This window comes from Ornithorhynchus anatinus, chromosome 11 (genome assembly GCF_004115215.2).
Source record: "Ornithorhynchus anatinus isolate Pmale09 chromosome 11, mOrnAna1.pri.v4, whole genome shotgun sequence".
Classification (NCBI taxonomy): Eukaryota; Metazoa; Chordata; class Mammalia; order Monotremata; family Ornithorhynchidae; genus Ornithorhynchus; species Ornithorhynchus anatinus.
The window spans coordinates 45,219,961-45,231,435 of record NC_041738.1 but is presented as its reverse complement, the minus strand read 5'-3'; the positions used below and the strand labels follow the sequence as shown (position 1 = coordinate 45,231,435).

The following is an 11,475-nucleotide window of genomic DNA, read 5'->3' as shown; positions in this document are numbered from 1 at the left end:
CTGCTGAAATAGCAAAATAAATACCAGATCCAATTAGTATACTAACTGATTTGTCTAGATCCTTTGAACCTATTTACTTTCTATGCAAACATCAGCAATCTTCCCTCTTCATTTTTCATATCCACTTTAAATTATTTAATTCATTCATTCATTTCATTCCATCACATTTATTGTGTGTGCAGAGCACTGTACAGAGTGCTTGGAAGAGTACAATACAACATTAATACATACATTCCCTGCCCACAACAAGCTTACAGTCTAGAGGCTTATGCATTAGGGTTTCAGAAAAACACAAATTAACTTTAATATATGTAGAGAAAGAGCATCATCTTCATGATGTTACTAAAAGTGAAATACTATTCATGTGAGCAGATATATGCAACTGCCAGTTCTACTGTGGATTCATGTTAAGATAGTCCTTTGGTAGGGTAATGAGTTTGTCATTTTTAGTGCTAGTTATCATTTTCAAACCTGTCACTTAGAATCATGATTTTACTCCTTGAGGACAGGGAACAGGTCTACCAACTCTGTTGTAGTATGCTCTCCCAAGTGTTTAGTATAGTGTTCTGCACACTGTAAGTTCTCAATAAAAACCATTTATTGATTAATTGATTTCGTGATGACACTGCCCCTTTCCAGGTTGTTGTCTGCTTGCAGTTGTGGTAGGAGTAATAATATTTATTGCATATCCACTAGGTGTAATGTACTGTACCAGGCACTTGGAGAGTACAAAACAAAGTGACCTTTCCCTGCCCATAAGAGACTTAGTTGCCTTTTGACAGTCCATTACTTAAACATATTATTTTAGACTGTGCCTTACTGTACCTTTAAAAAATCTGTGTTTTTCCCTCCCTGCTTGTATATGCCCCATTTCAATTTGCCATACGGAAAAACTTGGTTATCCTGCTATCTATCATCCACTCTCCCATAAGTCCCAGGCATCAAAGTTTTGTTGCAGGGAATATCATCTCAATGGTGGTAAACTGATTACATTCCAAGATCTCTCACTGTTGGTGGTCCCGTCTTGCCATGAGATATTAAGCATGACTCATAGCTGATGAAAGTGCTCCAGAATCCAGTTGTGGTTTCTTTGGTAAGTCCCACGTCTAACAATCTCGGAGATGTGCATTACTCTTCAAACTGTTTAGGTCTTTTGTTTGGTATGATGCTTATTGCTCCATTTGTCATTTCATTCTGTGAAGACATACTTGTTTCCTTGATTTTGTTTTCCAGTTCTTCATATATCTTTCATCTTTGAATAGTGCTCTGCCTAGGTAGCAGAATTCAGTGGCAAAGTTTAGCTCTTTGTTACCAATGAAAAACATGGGATGTGGCTGGTTTCCCTGGAAAATGGATAAACATTCTCATTAATATTATTTGGTTGTATTGCTTTTGCTAGGTGGAAAAATATCTCAGTGGAATGCTGAGTATTTTTTGTTTCATTTTGTTTGGTTTTGTTTTAAATCATCCCTATAAGGTCACTAAAATAATCATAAAAGATACTTTATCATTGTCTATTAAAAATAGCTATTAGAATCTATTTTTCCTCAGAAAAGATTTCCCTTTTAAATTTCAAAAATTAGCTTTATATTTTATGTTATTTGAGATGAAAAATGTGAATAAGTTTATTAATACAGAATAAACCACATCTCCAGGGAATTCCCTTTTCAGGAGAAATTTATCTGTTTCTCCTAAATTTTCTGACTGATGATCCATTTCTCAACTAATATTTCAGTAATACAATATTTTATCAGCTAAGCATTAAAATCAGTACTAGACTACTTAGTAATTAACATACTGGCTCAAAACCATGGGAACAGTTCAACCAGACTCCATGAACCACAATAAGCCCATTTCTTTTCACTCTGGTTCAGCTGCCTTCACCATTACATAGCCTGGTAGTTTGTAACAACAGTCCCAGTTGTTACCATGGCATGTTACTATGGCACCATTATTCACAGTAAAAAGAGCAATTTTTACCTTTTCCATTGCTTCCCCAACTTACCCCACCAGTTTTTGATTCCCCCTAGTATAATAAGATTGTCCCTTGAGAGTGAAGTGGTGGAGACTACACTGCCATAAAACACTCTTAACTCTTTCCTACTGACCAATCACACATAGGATTTCCTCCTGTACCTCCATTCTGCCTTCCACCAGCTCAGTTGAACTTCTGAATCCTATCCAGACATGTTGCCCGAACCCTCCAAAAATCACTGCCCCTTTACAAGTTAGCCCTGCTACAGACAGACTAGCATTTGAGCTGGCTAGACCACATGAATGCTGCTCCTTGTGAGGTTTGGGCTGAAGAGGGGCAGGGCTAAATTGGATTGGGCCTTGAAAATCTGGCCAATGAGGAGCTCTAGACCAGATATCTTCATTCATTCTGGACAAGGTCCACTTCTGGTTCTCAATGCTGCTGGACTGGCAGGTGAGATCAGGCACCTGAGGAGAGTGCATTCCAAACCAATTCAGGGCCTGACTAAGCCAGTGTCATACTGTGGGGCTCCCAAGTGAGTGGGGTGGGGTCGTTTGCCCTGAGCCTGAAATATGAACTGTCATCTCTGGAGAGTTGAATATTTGACAGGCAGACCTATCACAGTATCACCTTTATCTTTAATCTTTCTTCAGAAACAACCTCCCAAGGACCCACTTCAAAAACGGACTCTCAATCAGCAAGCTGAAGAACCACAATCTTGTACTATTTGTGGATCCATGATTAAGATGTTGTTCTATACACCTCCAGTTCAACTTGAGCCTGTAAGTTAGACATTTCCCACTATAAATTGCCTTTCTTACCTTCCTTCGGAGGGCCCTAACTCCTTTTTTAATGGTATTTATTAAGCACTTACTTCAGGCATTCTACTAAGTGTTGGGGGAGATACAAGTTTGTCAGGTTGGACGCAGTCCCTGCCCCACATGGGGCTCACAGGGTTAATCTCCATATTACATATGGGGTAACTGAGTCACAGAGAAGCAAATTGCCCAGGGACACACAGCAGACAGATGGCAGAGCTAGGATTAGAATCCAAGTCTTCTGAATACTAGGCCCATACTCAATCCATTAGGCCATGCTGTTTCTCCTGAAGGACAGAAGAAAACTTCTTTCCCTCTTTTGACACATTTATAAGTGGACCTTTGGCATGTCACTGCTAGCACCAGGGGAGAGGGATGTTCTGATTTCCAGGTCCCCAGCCTGCCAAGGGTTCATTAGGCGGAGCTGCCCATTGGTTGGCTTTAGATTGTGGACACAATTCTGTTTTATCACATGTGATTTCCTTGTTCATGCCATCTCCAAATCATTGCACTGTTGCATGTTAGATCAGGCTAAAAACTTTTTTTCCCTGTGGGTTCAGAGAATTTTCTATTTGATTCATCTGTCAGTCCACTCCCATTCTAGTTTCCATTTTCCTTTCTTGGTCAAAAATAATGGGTGGATCATAAATATCTTCATATTCTTCCCCAACCTTACATTCTGCAAATATTTTTCCTATCCAGCCATTTCTACTACAAATAATAATTCAGTAAGAAACTTTTAATGTAACGATTTCCAGTGCCAATGTGTCATCACCAATCAAGCTTCTTCCAAGGGTGTGGTTGTGGCTGTGTATGTGCCTTCGTAAGGGGAACCACACAGCAGTTTGCCAAAAAAGAAACAAAAAACTTAACAGATCCCACCTGTTTCTTAACAGAGCAAATCCTAGCAGTTTTATTTTCCTTCTAGCAAATGTGGGGCTTATTCTAGTGCTTTTGATTGCAAAGCAGCAATTAGGACTGTAAATGGTTGGATTAAGCTCACAGGGGCAAGATTTGTTTGCTGTGAGATTACTTTCTCGCCAAGACACTCAAATCTCCTGCTCAACAGGGATCGTATTTTGGAAGGGTCCTGTGTTAAGGAAACAGCATGGCATAGGAGATAGGGCACAGGTCTGAGAGTCAAAAGCTCGTGGGTTCTAAGTCCAGCTCTGACACTTGTCTGCTGTGGGGCCTTGGGCAAGTCACTTCACTTCTCTGTGCCTCAGTTACCTCATTTGTAAAATGAGGACTGAGACTGTGATCCCCACGTGGGACAGGGACTGTGTCCAATCCGATTTGCTCGTATCTATTGCAGTGTTTAGTACAGTGCCTAACACATAGGAAGCACTTAGCAAATACTTGGGACGCCCTCCAAGTGTCCCTGCCCACAACGAGCCTACAGTCTAGAAGCAGCGTGGCGCAGTGGAAAGAGCATGGGCTTTGGAGTCAGGGCTCATGAGTTCGAATCCCAGCTCTGCCACTTGTCAGCTGTGTGACTGTGGGCAAGTCACTTCACTTCTCTGTGCCTCAGTTCCCTCATCTGTAAAATGGGGATGAAGACTGTGAGCCCCACGTGGGACAACCTGATTCCCCTGTGTTTACCCCAGCGCTTAGAACAGTGCTCTGCACATAGTAAGCGCTTAACAAATACCAACATTATTAAATATCTTAATTATTATTAAGGAGAAATTGCACTGTTGTAATCGTACCAAGTTTGATGTTGTACACTGGAACTAACAGCTTCCTCCAACAGAGCATAGAGTTCTAGTCAGACAGAGGCAAATAATTGGAAGAACTTCCCTAATTCTTTAGAAAGCTTTCTAATCCAAGTGCCTTGTGAAAACCCATTTTATGACAGAACTGACTGTACCTCAGAATTGGTTCTTAAATCTGCACAATTGACAGATGTGCCCTTCCTCTCCTCCCTTTCTCTCCCCATCTTCTCCAGTTCCTCTTCTGCCTGAGGCTACCCAGCTAGGGACAACTAAAGAGACTGGGCTGAAGGTGGAAAAGCTTGAAATGTTTTCTGTTAATCAACTGGCCTTGGACTGAACTCAGGCTTGGACTCAGGAATGGAATCAGAAGGAGAATTTGGGCTGACCCTTACCTTACACTGATTTGATCTTCACAGGCTCATGGCAATATGGCTTATTTAACTTCAGTCAGTCAATCAATAGCATCTATTAAGCACCTTCTGTTTGCAGAGCACTATACTAAGCACTTGAGAGGATACAATTAGAATCAGTATCCAGGATCTCTGACCTCAAGGAGCTTGCAATCTAGCTGGGGAGATAAACACTTAAATACATTGCAGGTAGGAAGAAGTAATAGAATTTATCAGATATAAATATAAGGGCTACAGAGGAATTGGGAGTACTTCAATGTCACTTCTGGATGAAGCTCATTGGATTTGGTGTCCCACCCCCACAGACAGCCTTGTCACCGGGTCAAACTGTAACTGACCCCTAACCTGTTCCCACTTTGATCCTTCCCCCGCCCCCTCCCCCCGATCTCGGTTCACCCTCTCTGCAGTTATTGGACCTTCAAGTCCCCACAGCATCTAAAAGTGAAATTCCTCCATTGTCTTGGGACAATCTTCATGAGTCTGGAACTCTACTATTATCAATAAATTGCTGCTGAATGAAGGCAGATTTGCAATGAGATCTTATAATGATGAGGTCTTTCCATCCAGAACAATGTATGAGCCTTGGTCCAGAGACTTCAGGACCAAGAGCCTGGGTAAAGATATTGACCCTAGTAATAGTGGCTTGGGCAGTACCACACTGGCTCTATTTCATCCTTGCCAATCACTCACTCTGGGGCTCAGAGATCTACTAGGTCCCAGTCTAGAAGGACAAAGTTTTTTGGGTGAGGGGTCACAATTATTCAGAAAGAACTCCAAAGGCCACGAATATCAGTGGCACAAAATACAGTACCTATATTTTTTTTTATTTGCAATTTGCACCCTAGGGATAACTGAGCACTTTATGAATGCCATGGGATTCCTTATCTGACTGTGACAGCTCAGAAAAGAGTTCTTTTCATGAATGGTTGCAGTCACATTCCCTAGACAGAACATTTTAAAATACTAATAATAATAAGCGAAGGAAGGAAAGGACTGAGTGAGGTTCAATTTTAATTGGGGCTGGGAAAATTTCAAAACGAGTTCAGAATGATTGTTTGACAGGGACTGAGTCTGATCTGATTATCTTTATATCTGTCACAGCACTTAGCACAGTGCTTGACACCTAGGAAGGACTTAATAAAAGGCTTTATAAAAATACGCAAACTTCATTGTATGGTTGTTTTAATTGAATCATTGCTAACTTAAAGGGCCTACAGGGGCAAAATGGTCAAATGCTGCTTTGCAAAAATAAAGCCATGTTATTTTAAGTGAAAATATTTAATTCTCAAAATAAGTGTACCTCATGTATACATAAAAGACCAATGTGTATCTTTAAGTGGATTTCAAATTCACTCCACCACTTGTCTGCTGCGAGACCTTGAGCAAATCACTTGACTTCTCCGAGTCCCCATTTCTTCATATGTTATATGGGGATTAAATATCTGCTCCCCTCCCCCATTAGACTGTGAGCTTCTCAAGGGTCAGGAACTGTATCTAATCTTCATTATCAATGGCATTTATTGAGTGCTTACTGTGTGCAGAGCACTGTACTAAGTACTTGGGAGAGTACAATACAACAGAGTTGGTAGACTAGTTCCCTGTCCTCATTAGCACTTAGCAGAGTGTCTGGCCCTTAGTCAGTTCTTAACAAATATTAGGATTATTATTATTATCTACCTTTTATGAATACTTGTTTCACTTTGCTTTAAACACCAGAACCCAAGTTTGGTGATGGTAAGAGTCAGGGGGACCTTTGTGCCAGCAGGGGGCAGAATCATAGTGCCCTTGGTGTCACATCTCCCCCCACCCCTCGCCCCTCATGGCTACCCCTTTAGCATGAGCCAGGGTTCTGCCAGGATGCAGTGCTGCTTGGGAGCCAAAGGAGCCAGGCAACGGATGCAGAAGCCTCACCCTGGGCCACGGTGCTCTGCAGTGCTCTGTTTATTGTGGTAGTGTACTCTCCCAAGCACTTAGTACAGTGCTCTGCACACAGTAAGCGCTCAATAAATATGATAGACTGACTTCTGTGGCCTCACTGCAGTGCTACCTCCTGGCAGGACCACTGCCAGGACAAATTGGTCTGCCAAGGCGGCAGTGGCAGTGGTGATGCCAACTAAGTAATAGTGCTGCTCTGGGGCACAGAGAGAGGCTCTGTGCTGTCCTGGTCTTTTTGGCCACCAGGCCCTTAGCGGGTGCTCGGCCTACCCAGCCCTGGCCACAGTAATAATTGCCTGTGCTTGTTACAGCCAAATTCATCTGGAGATTTCAGAACATTTCCCAGATAGGAAAAGTTAGCTTCAAGCTATTCCTATGAGATAGGATAAAGACCAGTTCACTAAAACAACAGTCAAGTCAGGCTGGACAGTAACAGCTGTATTCGCAGCATGTCAGAACACCACTCAGCTCTTCCAACATGGACATGAAGAAGATCATTGTAGCCCAGTACCAGGGAGAGGCTTTAATTATAATTAGTAGCAATTTACAAATGTTGGAATGGATTCTTATCCTATGATACTCAAAGGGAGAAGTTTTCCAAGTTTCTGGAGACTATTTGATGAGAGAAGCCTGATCTTGTTCTCAGGTTCGGCTGTGGCTGAGTCTGCCCAGCACAAATCCCACCCTCGCTGCCAAAAGCAATCCCAAATCCACATGTTTCTTAACAGCCCTAATGTTTCCAGCTTTCTTTTCACTCGGACAAAAAGGAGATTGGCAAACAGTTAAATCTGTCTTAGTATTTTGGAATTGGCTGCAAACTCCTGGGTTGAACTCTTGCAGACATGACTGGCTCATTCATGCCTTTTGATCCGATCATTATTAAACTTTCATTCAGGGGAAAAGAAGGGGTATTCTTAAAAAGTTGAGTAACAGATAAGACATGGGGAACTGTCTAAGTGCCATGTTGGTTGTCTAAAGAGGAAGCAGGTCTGGGTCAAGCAGAGTCATTTTCAGGTGAATTATTTTTTCTGTTTTACCGAGGAACAGCCTGGGAGCCTGCCTGACTGACAACTGCTTCCTTCACTCTGCTGCATTCTGGAATGGCTGTGAGGTTCCCCATAGTGGCAGAATTGGAGGGGATCAGGTTTCAGATGGAAAAGACTATCTGACCATCAGACAGTTGTATTGACATCTGCCCTCTTCCACTGCTACTCCCCTGCCCACTCTTTTCACTCCTCCCAAGTTAACCTTTTATAGGTAGCTTGCTCTTGCCTCTCCCAACTCCATCCCTTAACTGTTGTTATTTCCTTGGTTTGGAATTACCTCCCCAAATCTGACAAAGCAGCCCTCTTCATATTCAAAGCCATCCTGGAAGCCTTTTTCCTCCAACACACCTTGCCTGAAAATTTCCCAGCAATGTATATTATAAACTATTTATTTATACTTATGTCTATCTCCTCCTCTAGACTGTAGGGTCTCTGTAGGCAAGGAACGTGTCTACCAACTCGGTTGTATTTTTTATGGTATTTGTTAAGCACTCACCATGTGTCAAACATGGACACAGTCCCTGTCCTACATGGGGATCACAGTCTAAGGAGGAGGGAAGAGGATTTAATCTCCATTTTACAGCTGAGGAAACTGAGGCACAGAGAAGTCAAGTGACTTGCCCAAGGTCACACAGCTATCAGTTGGTAGAGCTGGGATTAGAACCCAGGTCCTCTGACTCCCAAATACATGTTCTTTCCACTAGGTCATGCTGCTTCTCTACTGTAGTTTCCCAAGGGCTTTGTAGAATGCTCTCCACACAGTAAGTGCTCAATAAATATCACTGATTGATCAGCCATCTCTAGCACTTAGGTATTTACTTATACCTGTCTTCAGTATTCACATATTGTCACATTCAATTATAAATTTAATTATTTATTTTGAGTTTGCTGTTCTTTTTGTCTGTCTCTACCATTTCAGCATAAGATCCTTGTGGGCATTTATCACTTGCTCATTTTGTACTTCCCAAGCATTTAATGCAGGACACTGCACCCAGAGAACACTGTGGACACTCAATAAATGTTCATACTACTTCTACGCTACTATTTCAAGGTACCAAAGTGGGACTAGTGAAAGACATGTGTCTCCTGCAGAGCACTTTCCCCATGAACTTGAGTTTGGTGCCAGAGATTAGATGTTTTCCTGGGGTCAAAACAGAAATTTTCTGCAGAGAGTTTTTCCACAAAATCACCTTGTCTGGCTGAGTCAGAGACTGACTCATCATTCTCAGAACATAATTCGATCTTGACCAACTGACAACACCATTCTCTGTCTCTATTTGCCCATGCTTTTACCTTTCTTGCCAATTAGGATGTTGAGAGGATTCACTAAAAGTTGAGCTCTAACGAGCACTTTGAGCTCCTTAGAGAGAGGCACCCATCTTATTTTTTTAAAAAAACACCATTATGTCTCCCTCCACAGAATGTAGGAGTAAGTCATTCTCAGGCTGTATTTACACAAGCAAAATGAAGTGAAACTTACATCCAGATTAATCAGGCCAAAACAAAGAAGAGTAGGAACATCATTCTACAGTGATCCAAACTGGCTCTATATCCTGTATTCATCGATAATAATTCCATCCATCCATGAAGTCCAGCCTCTGTTTCCCAGTTTTTCCATCTTGGGCCCAGAAAAATCACCTATGAGACAAGGAAATATTATATTCCAACACAAAGTGCTATGGTCATCTCTGGAGCCCCTCCAATGAGATCATTCTGAGGCCCCCTACTCTATCTCCTTTGCTAAGATAAAGGGCCAAGTTTAAACATGCTATGATTTGAACCTGTGATCCAAGAAATCTGGGTATTTTGAAGCTGATGCTCATCTCTCTGGAGATGTCTGCAGAACATCTTGTAGTAATTTATAAGGGGGATGGTCACGGAGAGGTTTGTTTCTCTACATTAGCCATTAGTTATGAATAAGGAAATGATAGACATTACCTTAGCACATCCATTGGTTATGAAAATAGCAATTAATTCCAGAAGTGAAGACAAATCCACCAGTTGATATTTTGGAGCAGGAAAATCAAATAATTCAAATGTCTTCTGTCTTGCAGGGCGATCTGTATTTTTCCAGCAAAGTGTTTCATCAAGCTGTGGGATCATGTTCTTAAATCTGATTGGTAGAAAATTGGTCATTAGTTCTCAGGAAATGACTGATTTTCCACTACAGCTGGTTTCTAATGAGAGGGGAATACATAAAATTCTAATCTCGCTGCTCCATCAGACTGGGGAATTTAAAAATATTACAAATACAAATTCTTATTTCAAGTTGACAAAACCATGACCATCACAAACTCGTGGCCTTTAATAAAGCACTTTCAGTGCCAAATGCCTTTCAGATGTCAAACTAGCAAGATGCTAACTTCCCTTTCTTACACTCAACCCTGAAGGGTGTGAGGTCTGAATAATTTGAAATCATTATTCAGGTCATGAGTCCTTATTAATAAGCATTAATTGTACTAGCTTCATCTTTTATCCAGTCAAATATGGGAATAACCTGAAGAAAATTGTAGGTGGGTGGGTGGGGGAGGAGTGTGTTCATTCCCATTTTGTTTGCTACTGTAATCTAGGATTTATCTAAATAGCACTGAGAAAATAATCTGTATAATATGGACAAAAAACCCAGCTATTTAAAAAAGACCACTTTTTCCTGCATTATCCAGGTTATCTACTTTTATTCATCAAAGTCACTTGGAAATTGCTCACACAGTCAAACGATCTCAACTCCACTTTTGAGCCTTATAATACTTCTGTGGCCAGCTGAATTAGCGAGCGAACTTTCATTTTATTTTTTTCTGATATAAAAGGACTGATAGGTGCAAAATGGTGAAACAAATATAAATATTAACTCAGTAAATCCCTTGAAAACATTTTATCAAGAAAAGAGTGTCTAAAATTTTCCTAACAGGGCAAACTTCTTAGAAATGAAATACAAATTATAGACAAAGACCAAATATGTATTAACAAACTATCCTCATAATTGAGCCCCAAAACATACTTGTGGCCTTCAAAATTCACATTTCAAATAAATGAAAGGGATATTATCTGGAAAATTGCCTCAGTTCTCCACTTACATGATTGTGTAGACAGAATCGTGACGTAAGTGATATTTGAAAACTCACAGGAGAATTTTTAAAAAGTGTTTAAAAATGTAGCTCCTTGATGGCAGGGGTTTTGTCTACTTACTCTGTTGTACTCTCCCAGTGTCTAGTAAATTGCTTTGCAGACACTAAGTGCTCACTGAATACCATTGATTGACTGATTGACTGACTGATTGAACAAGAAGCTTACAGAGAAAATAGTGGAGGCACTCAAGTTATGTTATGGCCTAAGAGCCCATTTCAGAATTGGAGGTAGAATCTAGACAGTAAGTAACCAAGGAAGAAATATAGGAATTTTCCCCAGGTGGTGCAGGGGAAAGAGAAACAGACCTGGGTTAGCCGATGCACTATGCAGGGCAGAACATGGATTTTAGAGTCATATCTTCAGGCTTACACATTTGGATCTCAGAAATGACATGAGTGATGAGAGGTTCTGACCTCTGCGTGGGTATGTTTGTGGTGAATTAAGTATGGA

General features: G+C 41.1%; 1 long non-coding RNA gene across 1 annotated transcript; it reads right to left on the bottom strand.

The window, feature by feature from the left end:
- Window positions 1-207: 207 nt before the first annotated feature.
- Window positions 208-9,997, bottom strand: LOC114815176. Its single transcript, XR_003762957.2, has 3 exons — window positions 9,838-9,997; window positions 9,380-9,537; window positions 208-1,343 (listed from the first exon to the last, which is right to left on the bottom strand). It is a non-coding gene; the product is annotated as an uncharacterized LOC114815176 (long non-coding RNA).
- Between the last annotated feature and the right edge of the window lie 1,478 nt (window positions 9,998-11,475).